General features: G+C 34.4%; 1 protein-coding gene across 9 annotated transcripts in view; it reads right to left on the bottom strand.

Annotated features, from left to right (window-relative positions):
* LOC136034934 (uncharacterized) overlaps positions 1-23160 on the bottom strand; it is a 215602-nt gene that overhangs the window by 178683 nt on the left and 13759 nt on the right. For 7 of the 9 annotated variants that reach the window (XR_010619299.1, XR_010619300.1, XM_065716462.1 and 4 more), the window contains exon 2: positions 5464-5632. The gene's annotated coding sequence lies outside the window, so the exon portion shown is untranslated. Of the gene's footprint in view, positions 1-5463; positions 5633-16933; positions 16954-22140; positions 22250-23160 lie in introns of those variants that run through there. The other 2 variants (XM_065716463.1, XM_065716464.1) reach the window with 2 other exon arrangements.

The raw sequence follows: 23160 nt of genomic DNA, 5'->3' as shown, positions 1-23160 counted from the left end.
CCCATGTAAGTTTTAATTATTATAATGTTTCTGCCACAGTACTACCAAGAAGTGTTCATATTTTCTGGATATTCCTAATCAAACAATGCTCAACGAGCTATTTAATAATTCAGAAATTTTTTCAAGTACTTTCAATTAAAAAGTACCGTCGTTATTTCAAATGTAAGGAAAATTTCCATGGGAATTTTCCACAGAGGAGAGTTTTCCACAGGGGTGAGAAGAAATTTGTCCAACGAATTTTTTCAATGGACAACATTCTTCTTTTTTAGTCTTTATTTTAAAAAAATGAAAAAAAACACCCAAAGCGCAGTTTTTGGGTGTCAAGTGTCACTTTATGATTGCCTTATAAAGTCAAATTTATAAATAGCAATTAAATATAAAAATTAGTTTATAAATGACCCATAATCAGCTCTCTATTATGTCCGTGTGTTCAGCCCCGCCTTTCCATTCCAAAGATGGCAACAGAATTACACTTTTAGCGAATCATGTGGTACTTTATGACGACCTTATCGACTCTAGGCAAATAACAAAACGATAATATATACCATTTATCTTTCATGAATCCTGGAACACCTCTTTATGGTGTTCCAGTGCCTCAATAGCGACGAAGAAAAATAAAAGGACATATCACTCCTGCCCATGCAAAAACAGTGATTTTTTTTCGTAGTTTAATGAGGGGGGTTGCGATTTTCCTGCATAAGATGATTTAAAGGGTGTACTCTTTAATTTGCTGAGACGTCATTTTCAAATCACATGCAAATGAACGCAATCCACGGGGCTGTTGGAACAGTGCGTAGATCCACTGTGAGATTTTGTGTCCCATGATAGACGCGGGAGTTGAAGGAAGTGGAAGGATATATGCACTTCATGTTAAGGGCAAAGAATACAGGCTTATTGAAATCACCATCATCAATCACATCACCATTACAGTACAATACTGTCATCTGCTCGAACTCATTGTTGATGGCCTTAGCATAAGCTGACTCCACTGCTTAATTTATGTTTGTCTGATGTGTGTGCATGGTTTATTTACGTATTCTATAATATTTTTAAGTTTAATGAAGTAATGTCTTTGCTAAATAGTAACTTATCTTTGCCATCACTTGAAGAAAAATGTCACATTGAATACTAGGAAGGAACGGGCTATCTTTACTTTTTAACCGCGTGGTGCATCTCCCCTTCCCTATCAGGTGGAAGAGTGTACATGTCATACTAGGATCAGGAAAACTGGGCTGCTACGTATTATGTAAATTATTAATTCAAAATAAGCGCGTCTTTAGGCTCAGCAATATGGTTGCTTAACCAGTTCCGTAATAACAAGCTTTGTCCAACTGTCAACTTTGATGTGTTTTATAACGTTATTAAAAATATTATTTGTATTAAAAAATACAGTTTTGTATCGTTTCAAAAAGTGGAGTTATGAGACAGAGTCAAACTTTAGCGTAAAGAGCAGGGCGTTGAGGAGGGGACAACCCCTTTCATATACGGAATAATTTCTGTTCGTTTTTAAGGTTTAATGTCACTCCTTACTTTCAGTTGAAAAAACTTGTTTTTTTTCATTTAATTGGATACTTGATTAGAAACAAGGATAAAATAAAATAGGATATGCAGTCTGACCCACTGAGATGTATTGATTACATCTTTCAGACAACATATCTGCTGTGTCCTGACCAACTATTTTCTGTTTTTTCAAAGACAAGCTGCAGATTTATTACGAAATTGTGGCTTCATCTTTTTCAGATTTAGGTCAAGGATTACTGAGTCAAGAGCCAGTCAAAACTTTTGTGAATTATTACAACGGGCCATCTTTTCTTTTTCCTTTGAACTTTATAATTGCAAAGAAGCTCTACCACCACAATTCCCCACGGGGAATAGAGCGAAGTGTTCTAAGAATTTCTTTCGAGTTGAAGCACCTAATTTGTTTCTTTTCCAGCAGCCTTCTGTCGTGTGGATACTTGATTGGAAACAAGGGTACAATAAAATGGAAGAAGCAATTTACAAGCAAGATTTGCTCTATGAATAACTTACATATAGCTGCATCTTAAGAAGAGAGGAAATATCAAACAAAAAGAAATGTTGATCTTTTAAAAGAATGAAGAAAATCAGTAAAGTTCCCATCTCTGCGGATTGGAGCATGAACTTTGAAATAGAAAATAGATGTCGTTGGACTTTGGAGGGCGTTCGATAAATGCTTTGGATCACCGCTCACGGTGCTTCATCAGCACCGAAGTAAGACAATATACAAATAGATAATAAATTAAGACTTATGAAACCCATCAACTAACTTAAACTGGATACTAAAAAACGACGAGGTAAAGAAATAAAATAGAGATGTCATTTGAAATATAACAGATCCAGAAGAACGGTTAATTTGTGTAGCTTCACTTAACCACTAATATCATGGCACAATTTCTTGACTTCAAGAGTTTTTGTTTCATTGCGATAGAAAAATTGTTTCAGACAACAAAGGTTAAGCACCAAAATCTCTGATTTCTGTCCTTTTTCACGAGCGATTAAAAGCGAAAAAACTGTCTCAGGAAAAACTTAAAATCGTCTTCAGATGAAAATAAAAAAATAGACATGGGATTGGACAATATAGTGGTTTGCATGATAAAGTCTGACAGAGTACTGCCCTGATCTTTTTATTTGGTATTTCACACTAGAACTTGCAAGTTTCATCACTGAAACTTGCAACAGGCAGAAATTAAACTATACAATAGAGGCTGGTAACCATCTTGATTCCACCCTTTTTTAAGCTAAGATAAAGTTTCATAATTTATGCTACCAAAAAACATATTATCATGAACTTGGAGTGTATTTTCTAGGAAACATTGAGTAAGGCATGTGCGTTATGTTTGTGTTTTCTTTCGTTGTTTGGCCACTTTGAATCGAAGTTTATACGAAATTGAAGTGAAAATCGTCGTATTTCAATCGTAATTTCTCGAAAACAAATTTTGATGATTGGTAATTGAAATTCTTTTGCTTTAAAATGATAAATTTAATCGTTGAACTGATAAGAAAAGAAACACCTCAATCCGGATCCCAGTTCGCAGCTTTATATTTTGTTCAATGCGACTATTAAGGCAAAAAAAGTTTTAATAGAGGATATAGACTTGACCAGGTTCTAAGTTTCGTCAAAGTAATAAGAAATAGTAACTATTTGATAACATGGTAATGTAGAGTGTTATGCCACCGTTTCTAATGCATTTACAGTCTTGGCTCAATACCTTTAATATTGAGATATCTTGACATTGAGCTTATGCTACAATCATGAGCAGCAACTTTCATAGCAACACGTAGTATCGAAGGAATCTTTTAAATGCAAGTATAACGCAACACTCAACTCCTGGTCTTATAGCCCATAACATATATTCGTTTAGTGGTATGTATTTGGCTGTATTAGTGCCGTCCTGGCTTAGTGGTTGGTGCGCTGGCGTGGGAATTCTGTGTCCAAGGGGAACGGGTTCAATCCCAGTTCTTACCAGTTATTTAGTTGGGGACGGGGGTCAGTGGCGTGACTGTAAGCTCAGGCAGAGTCGACCCAGCTCTGAATGGGTACCTGGAGAAATCTGGGGAAGGTAAACAGGAAGGGTGTGCGAAAGCACTAGGATTGTTGACCCCCAACCCCCCATTGCACTTCCTGGCTGAAGAGCCATGAAACGGAGATCAGCACCGCCGGTTTGGACCTTAGGAGTCTAGTGCGGTCTTACTTACTTACTTATTTGGCTGGATCGCTCTGGTTTTCCAAATTGAAAGTTGTTCGATCACTATCTCATGTGCTGAGAAATATTATCCAGAATTAACAGGCTGCTACACGGATTTTATACTCCTTGCAGTCCCAAAATTAGCGAATTGCTATCCCATATCAGGTTTCCAACGAGTACCCTCCCGTTTACAAAAGACCTGAATCAAGCGGGAACCTTAGGTCGTTATGCAAAAGGTATAATGGAATTTTGATTTGGGACACAGTGGGGTGTGACATATCTATGAGTCTCTGCATCAGTCATCTTTTAATCCTTTTTTAAGAAATTGCAGTAGCTCTTAGTATCTTTTGTTACGACACTTTCCGTAACCGTGAAAGAAATTGAGATGGGTAAGTGATCAGCCATAGAAAGACTTGGGTCAGCATAGGTTTTGCGGAGAATTTTTTTTAGCATTAGAGCATAGTCAAATCAATTCTTGTAGTTTAATTATACACGTAGGTATATGCATACTGGCTTATAAACAAGACCTAAACCAAAAATTGTTAAGGAGGATTACAGTTCCTGAATTTTTTTTTTTTTTTGGTACAAATGATTTTGCAACTAATAACCACAATTATCCCAACATTTTCACAAATATCAAAATTAGCGTCACAGTTCGGACTGCGAGCAATGATGAAAAATAGTGACTTTTTGATTAAAATAATATATATCCGTAATTCAACAGTTTATGCGTCATAGTCATGTAGCCCTTCTGCTTCTAGGCGTCGCGAGGGCAATATTATTACTCTACCGCTATCCCACCTTAATATACCTCGTCCCAAAATTCCTTCCTTAAATACAAAACAATTTATTCCAATAAATTTTTCCAAGTCAGGTGGCCTTAGCACTAAATTTTTCATATCGTTAAGTCTTACGCATGGATTATAGTGCTTGTATAGATGATCTGAGTAGTCTACTGTCACAATTAAGACAGAGCAATTACGAAAACTATTAATTTTTACACACAAATTATGTGACTGACATACTACTCAAAAATTGATTTGTCATGCTCATGTCACCCCTCCTTCTTCTGTACTTCACGGGTACACACAGAGAACTCGAGTCCATCCTCGTGAATCTTCGAGTCGATCTCGTGTCAAAAGTGACCGTAGATTTTCACATAGCCCTTTCAAGCTTTTTTGTTGGGTCTAAGCATACCATGAATTATTTAGGGTTGCTTTAAACCCCCGCCCCTTGTTCGTTTATATTATTGTGATGAAAAGTTTCGGAAAATCATTAATAGTCTTAGATCCCAGTGTAGAGTTTGTTTTTTTCGGGGGGGGGGGCTAAGTTTAACAAAGAGTCATGTGGAAGATTTCCCGAAAAACCTGGAAACGAAAACACGGCAAATGAGTTTTAAACATAAAACTCCTTGCGTCATAGTCAACCCCCTCCTTTTATGCGTCATGGGTACAATTTTCTTACTCACATTTCTTCTTTTTCAGTCCATTAAGTTTTTCAATCCCAGTCAACCCTAGTGCTGAATTTTTTCGGATCATCAAATTTCCTCTCAACCAAATTGAGAAAAACAATCTTCTCAGGCTATCGAGGAGGAAAGACATCTCCAAAAACTAACCAGTTTTGCAAAAGACTCAGAGCAAATAAAAGAATACCGAGGTTTTATATAATTAAATTACGAGATGCAAGAACTTTCTAGCTGCTTTCTATTTCAGATGTTTTTGTTAAAACGTTAGGATTGAAAGTAAAACTCCATACTTACAACTAGTTTCTCCAGAAGAGCTATACTTGGCTCTTTGATACTGAACACTAAATTACTTAAGAAAAATAATGCTTCCTCATTGCTCAATCGGCCAGTTCTTAGGAGGTCAGCAAAATAAAAGACGGTCTTATCGGTTCCCAGGGATGCCAGAGCGTAGAATATCGCCTTCCTAAAATAAAGCAAAAATGACAAAATAAAGTATAAATTAAATATAAAATGTAAAACGAATATGAAACATTAAATTTATAAGTAAATATAAAAAGTATATAGTTAAGTAGTTAAAAGTGTGTATAGAGTATATAAAAAGTATAATATATACTATATAATATATAAAGTATATACAAAATATAGTAATCTATATAAAGTATATCAGAAGCATAGTATATAAAAAAAGTGAAGATAAAGTGTAAAAGACGTGTAAAAAATCTTTAGTTAAGTGCAAGGATCGCTTTATTAATTACAATCAATCAACTTAAATGACTTAAACTAGTTTACTGATAATTTCTGGTGTTCATTTGCCTAGTCCATCTTGTTAGTTGTTGTTTTTGGTGGATAGAGGAGATTCGAGCGGAATATGCTATATTTATGTGGATTTGTTATGGAAAGACCATACGAAAACAATATTTTTTTTTTAGCTTTAATTGTGTTTTTGGGGTGATCTAGTATGTGGTTGTGCACAGATTATCGTATTATGTGGATTTCAGATAAATTTTGTAATTGAAGTTATAAACAAAAAAATGAACGGCACGGGATCAACATACTGCGGATAAATTTTTAGAAAATATTGCTAGGAGCAACAAAGGGATAAAGTCCCACCAAAAAATAATTTATTACAAATATCTCAGCTTATGGTTCTAACTTTCTGTGGTGAATATAAAAAAGGTAGTGAATAGAAACACCCTAAATCAGCAATTTTTCCAACTATTTCAGGTACAATCAGGGAAATTCCATGGTTTTTCCCTCCACTACTGCCTACATGTAACCTTAGGCTATATGCAAAAGTTTGCTGATTTTGTTTGATTGAAATTATTTCTGTACTCATTTCTCTTCAACTGTTGCCCCACAAAGCCACTTCGAAAAAAAAATCAGCCAATTTTGCATATAGTCAAGGGCTATACCCAAATATTAGCGGGGGGGATTATAAGCTTTGCAAGAGTTGCCAACACAACCATATGAGTAGATGAAACGTAGTATGGTTAAACACAAAATTTAATGGAACGGGATCGGTAGATTTTTCTTAGGGTGGCAGGGGTGATAAAAAGTCAAAATTTTTTGTTATTATTTTTTGTCAAAAATATTTGTCCTTATTTTGGAAAATAAATGAAAGATTAAAATTGTGTTTACCTTTATACAGGATGAAGGCAATTAATAGTCATTGAAAACACAGAGAAGGCTCGTCTAGGTGACATCTTTTTAGTCTCACTGCCCTTTTATTCATAAACAAGACTTACCTTGGTAAACTGCTTCTTTCTACTCTTTTCGGCGAAAGAGCAACAATCATGGCCCACAATAAGCTAAAAACATTCTAACATAGATTTTACAAAATTTATGTAAAGGTAAAAAAAAAGGTAAAGAATACGGCATTGGACTTTGCAGTCATTACCGGCGGTGCTGATCCCCATTTTTTGGTCCTTCAACCAGGAAGTGCAATAGGGATTGGGGGCCAACCATCCTGTAATTTTGCACACACTTCCTGTTAACCTTCCCTGATTTCTCCAGCTACCCATTTAGAGCTGGGTCGACTCTGGCTGAGCTTAGAGAGTCACACAACTGATCCCCATCCCAAACCAAATAATTGGGTACACTAGGATTCGAAGCCCTCGTCCTCTTGGAAAAGGATCTTAAATCCTGCACACCAATCCACTTGGCTAGGATACAACTAGGACAAAACTTATGTGATATGTTTTATATATTTAACAATTTGCAAGTTTTTTACTTATTCATTATTTATGAAAAAATGGAACAAAGAAATTGAAAAATCTAAAAAAGCCATTTCGTTTACAAAACATCTTTACAAAAAATTTAGACTTAAGTGTAAATTGTGAAAGACTAAGAATGTGAATTCCCTTTGTATTTAGCTACATAGCAGCTTAAAATGAATAAAAATTATTCCTTATATTAAACTATATGTATAAGCTAAACCAAAGAGTTTAGTGTAAATAAATTAAGCTTAAAGTAAAGAGTGGAATTCTTGGGAGGATAAGTTTTCCTCACAAAGGGAACAATTCAGTTCATTTTCAGTTTTACTGACAATTTCACTTCTCAGCATGTGAAACTTGATTTTTTATAATCATTGTATAATCAACCTCTCGTCTACTATTACTTTTTTTCTGGACACCTGAATGGGGAAATCGTCTTATCCTCCTCCAAATTTCGTAGGTGTAAAGGTTTTCACCTGATTTTTAATGAAATTTACTGTTTATTGCCTTTTTTACTTTTCCAGTATGACCCCCTTACCAATCAATATGACGTTTATGCACCTGTATTATGTCCATGACATAAAAAACAATTTCCTGTTTTTTTTGTATTTTACAATTTGCAAATTATTTCTTTATTCATTGTTTATGAAAAAATGGAAAAAAATACATAAGAAACTGAAAACATCTAAACAAGCCATTTCATTTACAAAATATCTTTAAAAAAAAGTTAGATTTAAATGTAAAGAATGAGACTGAGGATGTGACTACCGTTTGTATTTAGCTAACAGCAGCTTAAATGAATAAAAATTATCCCATATGTGAAACTATATTTATAAACTAAACTAAAGTATTATAAGACTTTAGCATAGGGATCGGAGGTTTTAGAAGAGTACACTCTCCTCACATAGGAACAATTATTGGTCATTTTAAGTTTTATTGTCACTTTTCAACTCTTAACATGTGATACTTTATTTTTTTAAATTATTGTGTAACTACCAACTATTCTACTATTAATTTTTCCCCGACGCATAAGCAGGGCAATTGCCTTAGCCTCCTCCAAATTTCGTAAGCTTTAAGGTTTTCCCTTAATTTCTAGTGAAATTTGCCATTTATTACCTTTGTTTACTTTTTCAGCCTGCAGTCTGACATTATGTTTATGCACATGCATTATGTGAATGACAAAAAAAAAAACAATTTCCTTTTTTTATTTGTTTTGTTTTATCGCGTGTGGACCAAACTGTTCACATTATTTCCCGTAATAGCTAATAGCCGTGATAAAACATTAAAGTGAAAGCAATAGTAAAAGAGAATTTCCTCTTTAATTGGGTATTTAATGAAGTAATTACATCCGCTATTAAGAGAAAGAAGATAATGTCGAAAATGATTGACCAAATTCTAGCATCCTTTCCCAAAAAGTGAGATCTGTTCTCTGATTGTATTTTCTTGATTCCTTCCAGAGGGATAGGTTCATTAGAAAATTCACTCTTCGGATTTCCCTCTAAAAAAAGAGCACACCATGGATAGATACTATCTTAAACCGTTGGGATTCGTTTTATTTCAAAATAGGAAGGAGACTTGGAAGTGGCTAATACTAAAGAATTCCTGGGATGTACTATCATTCTGAAACCTATTACTATTTTTTTTTTGATTTATTCGCCGAAAGTTTGAAAGAATCTATAACTATAAAAGAAAATAATCTAATACAAGAGAGAGATTATTGCAGTTTCCGTGTCAGTAAATCGTATATGTAGGCGAAATCTTTGTATAATCGTCCTATAAATTTAAGAAACGAAGTGTTCTGGACGTCTTCAAATACTACATACCAGAATATCTCTAGGATTTCATAATAATTTATAATCAAAAATCGAATCTAGTTTTCAAAAACTTATCAAAGTGCGTGTGGTGTGAAAATTATTATGAATTTTCAATTACTGTATTTTAGCTTTCCTGTAGAAGCACGCACTTTGTTCATGTCTTTATTGAATTAAATAAAAAAAAACACGTTTTTTTAACTGAAAGTAAGGAGCGACAATAAAACTTAAAACGAACAGAAATTACTCCGTATATGAAAGGGGCTGTTCCCTCCTCAACGCCCTGCTCTTTACGCTAAAGTTTGACTCTTTCTCTCAACTCTACTTTTTAAAACAGTAAAAAACTTTAGCGTAAAGAGCGGGGTGTTGTGGACGGAAAAGCCCCTTTCATATACGGAGTAATTTCTCTTCGTTTTAAGTTTTAATGTCGCTCCTTACTTTCAGTTAAAAAAACTTGTTTTTTTTATTTAATTTCTGAACGTTTTTGAATTAATGTAAGTTTTGATTTTGGCTCTCTGCACATGAATAGTTAAAAAGAAATTTGCAGATTAATTTATTTTTTTGGCTAAATGGCTTTCTCATAGTTTTGATCGGACGATTTTGAGAGAAAAAGGAGCAGGGGCGTAGGCCTAGTTACCCTCCAATTTTTTGGTTACTTAAAAAGGCAACTAGAACTTTTATTTTTACGAACGTTTTTAATAGTAAATATACACGTAACGTAACGAACTAACATACGTAAAGAACTTCTAAATTCGTAAGTTTTTATTACGTATATGAAGGGTTTCGCCCCCTCGTCAATACCTACCTTTTTACACTAAAACTTAAATTTTGTCCCAATTCGTTAAGAATGACCCCTGAATCACAAAGGCCGTAGAATGAATAGTTGAAATCAATAAAATTGCTTTAAAGTAAAGAGTGAAATATTAGGAGGAGGTGAACCCTATCATGGGCGCAACAATTCCTGTTTGTTTCAGGTTTTAATGCTGCTCCTTACTTTCAGTTGAAGAAACTTTTTCATATTTATTTTTTCATGGCTCTTTAAAAAATGCTAAAGAAAATCCTGCGCCCCCTTCATGGAAATTATCTTGCCCCCATGACGAATTTCTCCATGAAAAATTTCCCCCGCATAATCCCCCCCAACCAAAAAAAATCCCCCTGAAAGCGTCTGTACACTTCCCAATAACCATTACTATGTGTAAACATTGCTCAAAGTTTGTAACTTGTAGCCCCTCTCACGGGGACTGTCGGGGAGTAAGTCGTCCCCAAAGACAAAGTTGTTAGGTTTTTCTACTATGCTGAATGAAATCTCAGAATTTCGATCTGATGACTTTGGGAAAAGAATGAGGGTGGGAGGGACCTAGGTGCCCTCCAATTTTTTGGTCACTTAAAAAGGGCACTATAACTTTTAATTTTAGTTAGAATGAGCCCTCATATGACATTCTAGGACCAATGGGTCGATACGATCACCCCTGGAAAAAAAACAATAAAAAAAAAACCAAAAAAACAAACAAATGACGATCTGTCTTGTGGCAAAAAAAAAAAAAATGCAAAATTCCACATTTTTGTAGACAGGAGCTTGAAACTTCTGCTGTAGGGTTCTCTGATACGTTGAATCTGATGTTATGATTTTCGTTTAGATTCTATGACTTTTAAGGAGTGTTTCCCCCTACTTTCTAAGATAAGGCAAATTTTCTCAGGCTCGTAACTTTTGATGGGCAAGTCTAAACTTAATGAAACTTATATATTTAAAATCAGCATTAAAATGCAATTCTTTTGATGTAACTATTGGTATAAAAATTCCATTTTTTAGAGTTTCGGTTACTATTGAGCCGGGTCGCTCCTTTCTACAGTTCGTTACCACGAACTCTTTGATTAAATAAAAGCAGACAAGTTTTTTCAACTGTAAGTAAGAAGCAACATTGCTAAAACAAGTGCTAGAAACAAGTTTTTAGTGTTGTCTTTCAGTGTTGTCTTTTAGTTTTTAGTGTTGACTCGTTCTAAAAAAAATTTGGACAAACAGTCACACTTTAGCGTAAAGACCAAGGTATTGAGGACAGAGGTAAGCCTTTCATTTACTGAATAATTTCTCTTCGTTTCCAATTTTAATGTTGCGCCTTACTTTCAGTTGAAAAACTATTTTTTTTTTTATTTGATCTATGATCGTTTATTTAAATAATACTGGTAAATCTGACTCACCAACCATGAAAAAATCACTCCACCCAAGAGAAGCTCCTCCATAGAAAGTTCAACCACGTAAAATACGCCTGCTACCACCTTAAAATTGTCTTCGGAAGGTTCCAACCGCACTGAAAATCTCCCCCACAGTAAAGTTTTTGCGGATGATTCAGCATGAAAAATACATTTTAGGATTCTTTCACTTGAAAGAAAACTCTAATTTATAATAGTTTTTCCGATCACTCCGGAAATTCCCCCTTTGGTGGAATTTTTTCCTTGGAAATCAAAACCTATTTAAAATTCCCCTGACAATTCCCCAGGAACACCTCCACACACAAAATTGAGCTGACAAAGAGAAAGTAAGACAAATGAAAGAAACTTCGTAAAGGAATTTTTCAGATCCCCCAGTGTAAAATTTCTACTGAGAATTTCATCGCTTGGGTTTTTTAACTGTGTTAAACAAATTGGCTATCTTACAATTTTGATTGGGTGACATTGGGGAAAATGGGGTTTGGAGGGGGGCTACTTGCCTCCAACCTTTTTGAGCACTTAAAAAGGGCACTAGAACTTTCTGTTTCCGTTTGAATCCACCCTCTCCCGATCTTCTAAGACCATTAGTTCGATGCAATAACCTCTGGAAAAAAGAAAAGAAAGCAAATAAAGACGCAAGCACCAAAAAAAAGAAACGCGGAATTCTACATTAAGGTCCTCTGGTACACTGAATCTGATGGTACAATTTTCATTCAAATTAATTTACTTAGGAGGGGGGGGGAGTGTTTCCCCATTTTCCAAAAATCAGCTAAATTTTCTCAGGATTGTCGTTTTTGATGGGTAACACTAAACTTGATAAATTTTATATATTTGGAATCAGCATAATAAGCCAATTTGTTTGATGTATCCAATGGTACTGAAATTCCTTTATTAGAGTTTTGGTTACTATTGAGCCAAGTCGCTCCTTACTTACTGTTCGCTACCACGAACTGTTTGATTTCCTATACACTTAATCTATACCCGCTGAGAATATAAATATTACTAAAAATGTTCTTTTCTTTATAAAAAAAAAAACAAAAAACAGAAAGCACAGGAGATATATTACTCATATTATTGTTAATGGATAGAAGAGTTAGAGGTAGCATAATTTACTGATTAAAATACTTAAAAGAAAATTGCTATTTCGAGTGAACTATCAAGCGAAAATAGCCCATCGGCGTTGCTCTATCAAAAAGCCAGTTGTATAACTCTTCAATTTCAAAAACCATACATCCACAGAGTGGCGCATTTGTTTCAAACACTAAAGCAGTTCATACTATATGAACGGTTGTTATAGACCATTTTTCGAGTGACATGAATAACAATATATTATTACATAGTTTTACACAAGCTATTTTGGGAATGGGCCCTGGATCTTTCTGTGAAGCGGTATGCATAGCCTCAAAATGAATTCTTAGGCAACAATCTTAAAATTTCTATAAAAATTCCTTCATAGTAGTATCGAGGGAATATTTGACCCTAACTTTGCTTTACTCGGAGAAATATATTTGAGGTGAGTTTGGATTTTGGGGACTCAGGGTGGGTGACAATTCTTCTCTTATTAAGAAAACCGTTGAACGGGAAACGTTTACTTTGAAATGCCAAAGTTACACGATGAAAAATTTACTTAAGCGTAAAGAAAGAAACTTTGATAAGGACAACAGTCTGCTTTACGGTTTCGGGAAGCCTTATAGTATTGTCCAATAAAAGTACTCAGTAGACAGAAGAGGTATAAAAGGAAAAAAGAAGAAAAGTGAACGCAAGAGTTTTTAATTCGTGTTAAGGGAGTACACTCTTAACGAATGGAAAATATGTTCCATCAACTCGGCGTTGTTATGATAAAAAATGATAAGTAACACCAATCGGAATCAGAGACTTAGCTGTAATTCAAGGGCCAGTTCTTTGGACCAAAATCAGTACAGACTGATGGTGTCTGTTAGTGGACCTGATTGATGACTTATGGCTTTTTTCATCGATTAATTTTAAAGAGGGAATACTAAATTCATAAACTCATTAAACAGCATAATCCTATACATTCAATAAAATGTCATAAAGAGATTTCCCTTCAAATGGTGGTGTTTGTGCGGATAGGTTGTAATCAATGCCAGAAGAGTTGGAGTTCGAGCTCTGCATCCTATCCTAGACCAAAACCCACCAATGTTGGTTGCGGTAATCTCTCTTATAAGTTCTGATTCATTATATTTCGGTAGGTGTAAATCTTTTCAATAAACATGCATTTAATTTTAATCCCATAAATTGTCAATAAAGTGCATTCTCATTGCAAAATCAAAACAGAAAGCATATCCATCCTTTGCTGAATTAAATAAAAAAAATTTTTTAACTGAAAGTAAGGAGCGACATTAAAACTTAAAAGGAACAGAAATTAATCCGTACATGAAAGGGGCTGCTCCCTCCTCAACACCCCGCTCTTTACTCTAAAGATTACTCTTTCTCTCAATTCCACTTTTTAAAACAGTAAAGAACTTAAACGCGAATTATGTTTTGGCCTTGGGATGGCATAGGGGTTTTGACCACTACTCATGTTAATTTTTGCTCGTTTTAAGTCTGACTTGGTTATTTATTGTAATTTCTGTTCGTTTGGGTTTCATTTATTTATTGATGGCGATTTGTGGTAGTTTTATACTTGATAGATTATTGATTCTAATTTTGCTCATTTTTGGTTGAATGGAGTTCTTTACTTTTCTTTGAATAATTTATTTTTTGGATAAATTTTTCAATTAATTTCTGTTCATTTTATATATAATTAGTCTTTACAGGGAAAAAGAAAATAATAATTTAAATCTTTTCAGTTTTTCTTTAAGAATTAATGGTTTGGCCTTCTATTTGTATGCTGGAGAACATTTTTCAAAAAAATTTTACATCATACAGCCTTTTAAAAATCTGAACACAAATAGTATCGTTAATTTAGTTTTTACCTCAACCTAGTTGACCTGAAAAATGAAACTCATTACCATTTGCAAAAAAATCTATCTTTGCTCTTTGACAGCTTGGATACACTTAAATCCTTCGTACCTAGTTAAATTTAAAGAGCAGAAGTAGTAATTGAAGTAGCCTCAAAAGTTCGAACATAATACCCTGATTCGTTCTTGGGATATTCCTGAGATATCTTATTGGTAATCGGTACAAACGCAGTGCTTTTTGTGTTAATGTTAAGGCAACATTAAGTTTTTAGACATAATGGACAAACTGCATAACTGTGGGGGGTTGGCCCACTGGATAGCCTTCAAGATACAGTTACAAGACCGTTTGGCTATGCTGAACAAAACAACTCTCTTAAAATTTTTATTGGAAGTATTTGGAAAATTATGAGCTAAAGAGGAGGGGAGGAGGGCTGATTGCCCTCCAATCACTTTTGACTCTTCAAAATGTTAGTTGAACTTTACATTCCCAATCAACTTTGTGTCTTAAAAATATCAAGGATACTACTAGATATGATAGACATGCACTGGCTATGATATTGCTTAAATGCTCTTTTAATACTTGCATGCGTATAGTTTTTTCATTTAATTGAAACTCCCCCAAGACGTTTCAACTTAACACCTTTAACGTCACTAGTTACAGTAACCGTACAGGTAGAATCAAAAGCTTACACATATTGTCTTCTGGCTAGTTCAAAATCTGTCACAACTTACCTGAAAGGTCTAACTTAAAAAAGTAAGCCGTTATTGTGATATATTGCTTTGTCACCCTGTTGACAATCTACATGATTATTGTCCGTTTGGAATTTGTTCAGTATCCGTCTAGATATTCCTTGAAAAATTCACCTTAATACCCTTAGCTTGTGTAGTAGCATTAGTAGCAGTATGCACATATCATCTTTTTTTCAACATACTTTTCAGCACACAATGAAATTTTTAACTTAATGCCATCAACCGGTCAGCATTGCTGATAAGTCCTCTTAACAACCTATGTGAGCTTTCTGTGTTTCGATTTCAATACAGTTACAATATTGCCCAAAATTTTCTTCTTAATGCCCTTAGGTTCATAAGCAGTAGTAGTAGTACCAATAGCTATAGCAGTAGCAGTAGGAGTTAATAGTATTAGTCTTAGCTTTAGCAGCAGTGGTACTAGCAGCAGTAACAATAATGGTATAACTAGTAACAGTCGTAGGAGTAGAAGCAGTAATATTATGATGCAAATACTGTCTTTTGGTTACTTCAACATCCCCCACAACAAGCATTCTAAGTTTTAGCTTCACAAGCAAAACTGTTCCTGAGATAGTGCTAATATACCCTTTTGACAACCTACCCATAGATATTAGATTTTCATCCGTACAACAAAAATTATCAGAAATATTCTCTGAAAATTTCACCTTCATAACCTTGGTATATTTGCAATAGTCACAGCAGTAGTATAACTACTCAATTTAACGCATTTAGCCGTTTTTATGACATTGTTGACTTGCTCTTTTTTTATAACCTGTCCATTCAAATACTTAAACGAGAAGACCAACTGACCAAAAGGCAGGATGTGTACACTACTACAAATAATACTACTACTGCAATATTTAATAGATCCATTAATAAAGTTCTTGACCTTACAATTAGTGCGATAGAAGTAGTAGTTGGAGCAATAGTAATAGTAATAGTAGATTTGGTAAATTTTGCAGTAGTAGTATGCACATACTGCCTTTTGGTCAGTTGATCTTCCCCTTTAATAATTCTCTAATGGTCCTACCTTATGCACAAATCAATTCTCAAGATACATTATTTTAAAATCTAAATGCACATAGTGTCTTTTGTTAGTTCGAATTTGCCACTGAAATTTTACCTTCATAGACTCACCTTTAATAGCATTATTATCATAGTATTTTCAGTGGTAGTAGAAATAGCTGTAGTGTTAGTGTTGTATTAGTAGTAGTATGAGCAGAAGTAGCACCAGTATTAACATCGGTAATAGTATGTACATATTGCCTTTTGCGTCAGTTGAAAACCGCTTTCATGATACCCCGGAAGTTTCACCTTGACACGTTAAGCCGTTCCAAAAATATCATTGATGTGCGTTTCTGACACCATTTTCACGTTAATACTCTAAGCCTTACGAGATGTTGCAGTTGAAGTAGTAGTTGGAGTAGTTTAGTAGCAGTAGTAGAATTAATAAAAGTAGCAGTGGTGTTAGTGCTAGTAGTGACATGCGTATATTGCCTTTTTGTCAATTGGTCTTCCCCCTTCAGTATTCTCTGAAAGTTTCAATTTGATACCCAAGCCAATCCTCTAGATACGCCCTTTCAGCAATCTGCATTGGCATAGTGTGATTTGATTCATTTCAAATTTCCCATCCATATTCTGCAAATCTTTACCTTAATACGTGTTGCCTAATTTACACTAGTATTATAGTATTAATGTAAATAATGACGAAGACCACACTGCCTTTCCATAATACAACAACAAAAGAGAGAATAATGAGGACTTTTTTCCCAAGACAGTGAACCAACAAAACCTATTTGAATATTTCGGCCCTATATCTAATGGCCGTCTTCAGCAAAGAAAAAATAAAAAACAATAAAACACTTACAATAAAAGCTCTCAGTTAAAAATCCATTTGTTTTTATTTTAAAATAGCCAAGGCATCATTACTTCTTAACGAAAAGTTCAGCCAAGACTGTCTGATAAAAGCTAACATTTTGCAAGATAAAAAGGTTCATTCATTTCACTAACTGTATTTATTAAAAATTGGAATGATTTCTTATTGCGATATTTGCCTTCTCTGCAGCTAATCTGATAGTTCTTTTGATATTGGGCTTGTTTTTGTTCGTTCCTATTTTTGTTTTATTTTGAATTAGATTATTTTCTATAATTAATTTTGTGTACATAGGGTTGAGTGTGTATTCACCCAAGTCTCTATTTAGGGATGTGTTATTGTTTAAGTTTCGTTTGATTTCGATTGCCTCACGGACAGTTTGTTTGATTCCTAGGTCATTGCTAATTAGAATTGTTTCGTCAAATAGAACATAATGGTCTGGATTTTCAAAAATATTATTACTTAAAGCTGAATCGAAAGATATGGGGTTATTTTTAGATTTTAATGCTTTTTCAATACTTTCTTTGTGTTGCTGCAATCTTGTCCCTAAATTTTGGTGGGTTCGACCAATGTAATAATTTCCACAACTACATGGTATTCACAAGCAATTTAAGTATAATGAATCTTGTCAATTCTGGTAAGGATAAAACCCCAATTACTCGTCTACGAGGGGTGTATCAAATACCATGTAGTTGTGGAAATTATTACATTGGTCGAACCCACCAAAATTTAGGAACAAGATTGCAGCAACACAAAGAAAGTATGGAAAAAGCATTAAAATCTAAAAATAACTCCATATCTTTCGATTCAGCTTTAAGTAATCATATTTTTGAAAATCCAGACCATTATGTTCTATTTGACGAAACAATTCTAATTAGCAATGACCTAGGAATAAAACAAACTGTCCGTGAGGCAATCGAAATCAAACGAAACTTAAATAATAACACATCCCTAAATAGAGACTTGGGTGAATACACACTCAACCCTATGTACCACAAAATTAATTATAGAAAATAATCTAATTCAAAATAAAACAAAAATAAGAACGAACAAAAACAAGCCCAATATCAAAAGAACTATCAGATTAGCTGCAGAGAAGGCAAATATCACAATAAGAAATCATTCCAATTTTTAATAAATACAGTTAGTGAAATGAATGAACCTTTTTATCTTGCAAAATGTTAGCTATTATCAGACAGTCTTGGCTGAACTTTCAAACAGTTCGTGGTAACGAACTGTAGTAAGGAGCGACCCGGCTCAATAGTAACCAAAACTCTAAAAAATGGAATTTTGATACCAATAGCTACATCAAAAGAATCGCATTTTAATGTTGGTTTTAAATATACAAGTTTCATCAAGTTTAGTCTTACCCATCAAAAGTTACGAGCCTGAGAAAATTTGCGTTATTTTAGAAAATAGGGGGAAACGCCCCCTAAAAGTCATAGAATCTTAACGAAAATCACACCATCAGATTCAGCGTATCAGAGAACCCTATTGTAGAAGTTTCGAGCTCCTATCTACAAAAATGTGGAAATTTGCATTTTTTGCCAGAAGGCAGATCACGGATGCGTGTTTATTTGTTTTTTTGTTTTTTTTTTTTTTTTCCCAGGGGTGATCGTATCGACCCAGTTGTCCTAGAATGTTGTAAGAGGGCTCATTCTAACGGAAATGAAAAGTTCTAGTGCCCTTTTTAAGTGACCAAAAAAATCGGAGGGCACCTAGGCCCCCTCCAACGCTAATTATTTTCCCAAAGTCAACGGATCAAAATTCTGAGATAGCCATTTTATTCAGCGTAGTCGAAAAACCTTATAACTATGTCTTTGGGGACGACTTACTCCCCCACAGTCCCCGTGGGAGGGGCAACAAGTTACAAACTTTGACCAGTGCTTACATATAGTAATGGTTATTGGGAAGTATACAGGCGTTTTTAGGAGGATTTTTTTGGTTTGGGGGAGGGGTTGAGAAGAGGGGGATATGCTGGGGGAACTTTCCTTCGAGAATTTGTAATGGGAGAAGAAAATTTCCATGAAGGGAGAGCAGGATTTACTAGCATTATTTAAAAAAAAAACAATTAAAAAATAAAAGTGAAAAAGCTTTTTCAGCTGGAAGTAAGGAACAGCAATAAAACTTAAAACAAACAGAAATTATTACCCATATGAGGGGCTCACCTCCTTCTAATAACTCGCTCTTTACGCTAAAGTATTTTCGGTAATTTCAACTACTTATTCTACGGCTTTTGTGATTCAGGGGGTCATTCTTAATGAATTGGGATAAAATTTAAGCTTTAGTGTAAAGAGCGAGGTACTGACGATGGGGAGAATCCCCTCATATATGTAATAAAAACATGAGAATACAAAAGTTCTTTACGTAAGCTAATTTATAAGTTACGTAAATCTTTTACCAATAAAAAGATTCGTAAATAATTAAAAGTTCTAGTTGCCTTTTTAATTAACCAAAAAATCGGGGGGCAACTAGGCTTCGTCCCCCGCTCTTTTTTTCTCAAAATCCTTCGATCAAAGTTATGAGAAAGCCATTGAGCCAAAAAAAAAAAATATACAAATTTCGTTTTGATTATTCCTCTGCGGAGAGCCAAAATCAAAACATGCATTGATTCAAAAACGTTCAGAAATTAAATAAAAAAAACAAGTTTTTTCAACTGAAAGTAAGGAGTGACATCAAAACTTAAAACGCACAGAAATTACTTCGTATATGAAAGAGGCTGCTTCCTCATCAACGCCCCGCTCTTTACGCTAAGGTTTTTTACTGTTTTAGAAAGAAGAATTGAGAGAAAGAGTCAAACTTTAGCGTAAAGAGCGGGGCGTTGATGAGGAAGCAGCCTCTTTCATATACGAAGTAATTTCTGTGCGTTTTAAGTTTTGATGTCACTCCTTACTTTCAGTTGAAAAAACTTGTTTTTTTTATTTAATTCGTTAAGAAGTAATGATGCCAAGGCTATTTTAAAATAAAAACAAATGGATTTTTAACTGAGAACTTTTATTGTAAGTGTTTTATTGTTTTTTATTTTTTCTTTGCTGAAGACGGCCCTTAGATATAGGGCCGAAATATTCAAATAGGTTTTGTTGGTTCACTGTCTTGGGAAAAAAGTCCTCATTATTCTCTCTTTTGTTGTTATAGTATTAATGGTAATAGTATGGACTGTGGTAGCAGTATTACTATTAGTAGTAGATAATTTCTTAGACCACATTGGACTGCAATAACATAAAGGAAGAAAACGATCAGAAATCGGGTTTTTAAAAGCCAAATGAAAATACTTAAGAAAACAAAGAAAGCGAATATTTCGAAAGAACAACCACCTCTCTTCTTCAGCGCGAACAAAATAATATAATCAAACAGTTCGTGGTAACGAACTGTAGTAAGGAGCGACCCGGCTCAATAGTAACCAAAACTCTAAAAAAATGGAATTTTTATGCCAATAGTTACATCAAAAGAATCTCATTTTAATGCTGATTTTAAACATATAAGTTTCATCAAGATTAGGCTTATCCGTCAAAGTTACGAGCCTGAGAAGATTTGCCTCATTTTAGAAAATAGGGGGAAATACCCCCTAATTTCATACGATCTTAACGGAAATCACACCATCAGATTCAGCGTATTAGAGAACCTTACTGTTGAAGTTTCAAGCCCTTATCTACAAAAATGTGGAATTTAGCATTTTTTGCCAGGAGACAAATCACGGATGCGTGTTTATTTGTTTTTGTTTTTTTTTTGTTGTTGTTGTTTTTTTCCCCCAGGGGTGATCGTATCGACTAGAATGTCGTAAAAGAGCTCATTCTAAAAGAAATTAAAAGTTCTAGTGCCATTTTTAGTGACCAAAAAAATTGGAGGGCACCTAGGCCCCCTCCCACGCTCATTTTTCCCCAAAGTAAAGATTAAAATTCTGAGATAGCCATTTTATTCACCATAGTCGAATAACCTAATAACTATGTCCTTAGGGACGACTTACTCCCCCGCAGTCGCCGTGGGAGGGGCTGCAAGTTACAAACTTTGACCTGTGTTTACATATAGTAATGGTTACTGGGAAGTTTACAGACGTATTGAGGGGGATTTTTTGGTTTGGGGGGAGATTTGAAGGGGGGGTTACGTGGGAGGATTTTTCAATGGAGGAACGTTTTATTGGGGAAGAGACTTTCGATGGAGGGGGCGCAGGATTTTCTAGCATTATTTAAAAAAAACAATGAAAAAATAAATATGAAAAGTTTTTTCTACTGAAAGTGAGGAGCAGCATTAAAACTTAAAACGAACAGAAATTATTACGCATATTAGGGGTTTACCTCCTCGTAATACCTCGCTCTTTACGCTAAAGTATTTTTAGTAATTTCAACTATTCATTCTATTGCCTTTGTGATTCAGGAGTCATTCTTAAGGAATTGGGACAAAATTTAAGCTTTAGTGTAAAGAGCGAGGTATCGACGAGGGGTGAGCCCCCTCATATATGCAATAAAAACATACGAATATAGAAGTTCGTTACGTAAGTTAATTCGTAATTTGCGTATATTTTTTACTTATGAAAACGCTCTTAAAAAATTAAAAGTTATAGTTGCCATTTTAAGCAATCAAAAAATTGGAGGGCAACTAGGCCTCCTCTCTCGCTCCTTTTTTAAAATCTTCCGATTAAAACTATAAAAAAGCCATTTATCCCCCAAAAAATTAATATGCAAATTTCGTTTTAATTATTTATGCGTGGAATGCTTAGATAAAAAGAAATGCATTAATTAAAAAACGTCCAGAAATTAAAAAGAACAAGTTTTTGTAAATGAAAGTAAGGAGCGACATTAAAACTTAAAACGAACAAAAATTACTCCGTATATGAAAGGGGCTTTTCCTCCTCAACGCCTCGCTCTTTACGCTAAAGTTTGACCCTTTCTCTTAACTCTACTTTTTAAAACAGTAAGTAACTTTAGCGTAAAGAGCAGGGCATTGAGGAGGAAAAGCCTCTTTCATATACGGAGTAATTTTTGTTCGTTTTAAGTTTTAATGTCGCTCCTTACTTTCATTTAAAAAAACTTGTTTTTTTTGTTTAATCAAGGAAAAAAATCAAAAAAGAAACACGGAAAGTACAACAAATCCAATTAAAAAATAATGAAAAAATAACACCAAAAAATTAAATAAAATTCATTAAAAGACCAAAAATTAAGAGAATTAAAATCAAATCCCTGACAACAATAAAGTTAGCTATTTACCAATACCCCCGATTCGCACAAAATCCAAACAAATATGAACTGGCATCGACAGATACTAACGAACAACTGAGAAATAAAAGACAAAATTCATTCATTCATTCGAACAAACGAAGCAGCAAATAAATAAATTGGAGAACTAGGTCATATGATTTCTGATTTTAACCATTACATTTCTTGCAGATACCCTTTGAGACCTAAGGAGTTGATGACGTATTTGATAATGTGATTGGGGAAGTGGTTCAAAGTTTATTTCAGGGATTACTAAAGTATTGGCTTCTCTTTTGAGAGAACTTAAGTACGACTCATTTATTCTTAAGTCACCTGAATCTATCTTCAAAGCTAGACCTAAATGTTGGTAAATTGGCTACTTAGGTCTACTTTTGCAGTATCAGCAGAATTTCTAATAAGTTTTCTTATTCATTTAAATTATCAAAGGTGTTTTTTTTTATAAGGTGTTGGCTTGTGAGATGTTTCAGACAGGCTAAATTGGCTACTTAGGTCTACTTTTGTAGTACCAGCAGAATTTCTAATTCTGCACATACACTTCAAGTAAGAAAAATACTTATCTCTATAGTCAGAATTGCATCCTGAATCCAAAGTTATTGTGCATTTGCATCAGAAAGGAAATTAATATTCACCATATACAGACCTAGCCTATACCAATTCAGGGTATATATTTGCACGTTAGTGAGTATATGTGTATGTATGTGTATATGTATTTATGTGTATATGTATATGTGTATGTATATGTATGTATATGTATATGTATATATATATATATATATATATATATATATATGTATATATGTAAGCCCTATAGATAGGTAGAGTAGCTCCATAGGAGGCTTAGGCCAAGTAGGACCTTGTCCCAGTGGGGCCCATAATAGAAACTGGGAAACCCTCCCCTGGGGGTCATAATTTCAGGTGGAGGAGGAAGAAGGCCCCTCAAATGTACACTCAGCAGGGCCAACTGCCGTGTTCACGCGTCAGATGAGTTACAAACCTTCTCCCAGTAATGGG

Source organism: Artemia franciscana, chromosome 13 (genome assembly GCF_032884065.1).
Source record: "Artemia franciscana chromosome 13, ASM3288406v1, whole genome shotgun sequence".
In the NCBI taxonomy this organism is placed as follows: Eukaryota; Metazoa; Arthropoda; class Branchiopoda; order Anostraca; family Artemiidae; genus Artemia; species Artemia franciscana.
The sequence above is the reverse complement of the archived record's forward strand: the minus strand, read 5'-3'. Positions and strand labels throughout refer to the sequence as shown.